General features: G+C 48.5%; 1 pseudogene; it reads right to left on the bottom strand.

Moving 5' to 3' along the window:
• Positions 1-371: 371 nt before the first annotated feature.
• LOC129698503 (U6atac minor spliceosomal RNA) lies at positions 372-512 on the bottom strand (annotated as a pseudogene).
• Between the last annotated feature and the right edge of the window lie 2,122 nt (positions 513-2,634).

Here is a 2,634-nt window from a genome sequence, read left to right as displayed (position 1 = left end):
AGCACCATACAGCGTTAGAATATCCTCCAGACAAGACATAACAAATGTTTTTGAGCTCTGATCAGTCCAAGCATCGGTTTTAGTAATCTGGTAAATAACCTGGGAACTGGTTAACCCATTTTGCAATGTTTTTATCATTTCCTTTATCCAGATAAATTTCAAATGTCTCCGATGATCTATGTAAATGGGAGCATCCTAAGGAAATCAGATGCGAAGTTTACTATTCGGAAAATTTATACTGCACATGCGAGTTAAACGACATTCTGCATCTTTCACAATGAACAGGGCACGCCTGCCAATTCCGTACCTGCTCTAGCCACAACTCTGGCCCGAATTCCGAGCCTGTCTTGAAAACCAATCCTGGCCACAAAACACAATTCTGGCCCCAATTCCGTGCTTGGAAGCCTAGTTTTGTGCAGTTTTTTACATGATTAGATGCCACAACCATTTGTGTGTAAGGTCACTAAGGGCCCTTTCCATCCTTATCAAGGAATTCTACTTTCATACAACACATAAACTAAACACATGTTATCATTATCATTTGTACAAAAAAACAATTGTAAATATTATCAACATGTAAATGGTCCGATATTTTTCCCCTGAGACCGACTTGGGCCTCGGCTTAAAGATCTGTGCCCAGCTTTCATGCTGCCACCATCTTCAGTAACGCCAATGGAGGCGTGGGATGTGTTGTCGCCGCAACTATGAAGCTTTGCTCGTCGTTGGTACCTCGATTGGTCCGACATCCAGGTTTTACCTGTTGAATAGGTCTTACCTGAAGAAAAGATTCGGCAGCTGGTCTTTAATGTCACCCCTGATAGCGCTGTTCATTTCCGGCACTTAAACCATGAGGGGAACTCTGGCCCCTTCCGGGTATCCTGCCACCTTCATTTGCGAGGACGCTCTTGAATCCATACTCATGTGCTCCAGTACATCCCATGGACATACTTTAGAATTTGAAGTCAGTTACCCACTGACCACTCGCACTCCCCTCCACAGAGAGGGAGATTCGTAGACAGCCCCGAACAGGTGCTGCCGCAGGCCCCTGCCTCGTGGTATGCTCATCAGCTATACCTCAGCTCGGAGTCAGAACAAAACTGACTCCGTGTGCTCACCTCCTCCAAGAGGGAGACATCATGCAGCCCTTCTACAGGTACTGCTGCCACGGGCCCCCGAAGAGACCTGTGGATATGAAGCTCCTCTGGCTGGAGCACATCATGATGGAGCATCCTCTTCATTAGGAGCTCTTCCCAGACAGCCCTTCAACAGGTGATGCTGCCACGGGGCCCCAAGGAAACCCACTGATATAAAGCTCCTCTTGCTGGAGAATCTTCTCTGGACAGTCCTGAAACAGGTGCTGTCACCACGGAGTCCCAAGGGGACCCGGGCTGATAGCTCCCTTCTTTGGAGCGTACCATTGTGGAGCAACCTGTCCATCAGGTGCTCCATGTGGGCCAAACATCCAAAGACGCTACCCATTGAAGGAGGGGAACCATCCTGGCCCGACTCCCCGAGTCCACAGGCCTGACCGACTCACTGTTGGATTCACCTCCTTTTATGGCCACACCATCGGTCTGGGACCCGCTGACCGCACTGTCAGTGACTCTGGTGGTGACACCGCTCCTGGACTTATCTCCTCCACAAGAGCCATAGCGGTCTGGATCTGGAAGCTACTGACTACACTATCAGCGACTCTGGTGGTGATACCGCTGCTGGATTCATCCCCTCCACGGGAACCACAGTAGCAAACCCGACGGCCCGCCGGTTACCCCCGCTTCTGTGGTGTTGAGTGTCAATTCCGCACGGCCAATAACCGGTTTCCTGCGGCCCGTCCGGACTTCGCCCCGACATATCCAGCAGGCAACCTCTTATAAAAAAAGAGATTCCTGCAAGAAACACACAACCTGGTAAAGAATACAAAACTTACCTGCAGGTTTAAACTTACCGCTGGCAGGAGCGACGCGCCTGTCAGTCCGGTGCTTCGCCATGCGAACGACGTAATTACGCGCATGCGGACTGGCGGGGCTTCATCACGGAATCAGTCACGTGACTCTGAAGTAAAACAACAACCTCTCCCTCATTGTCAGCAAAGTACAGGTGCTTGCTATTGGCTTCAGGTAAAAAGATGCTGTGCATGCCCAAGTCAGCATCAATGGTGTCAAAATGGAGATGGTAGATAGCTTCATGTAACTTGGAGTAACTGTCACCAGCTATCTGTCATGGACAAACCACATTGTGGCTATGGCCAAGAAAGTACACCAATGCCTCTCTTTCCTCAAAAAACTATGGAGGTTCGGCATGTCTACAACATTGCACCGTAGAAAACATCCAATCCAATTTCACTGTACCTTAATTGATACATGTGACAATAAACTGACCTCCACCTTAAAACCTTGAATCAAAATGCATCAGATTTTGGTTTGACAACAGCTCTGCCCAAGACCCCAAGAAATTGCAGGAGTTATAGATGTATCCTAGACCATCACAATAACATGCCAAAGCTTAATTTCATACTGCATTGGAAAAGCAGCCAACATGATATTAGACAATAGACAACAAACAATAAGCGCAGGAGTAGGCCATTCGGCCCTTCGAACCAACACCGCCATTCACTGTGATCATGGCTGATCATCC

Source organism: Leucoraja erinacea, chromosome 6 (assembly GCF_028641065.1).
Source record: "Leucoraja erinacea ecotype New England chromosome 6, Leri_hhj_1, whole genome shotgun sequence".
Taxonomy (NCBI): domain Eukaryota; kingdom Metazoa; phylum Chordata; class Chondrichthyes; order Rajiformes; family Rajidae; genus Leucoraja; species Leucoraja erinaceus.
Note: the sequence above shows the minus strand (reverse complement) of the source record. Positions and strands in the feature narration are given on the sequence as shown.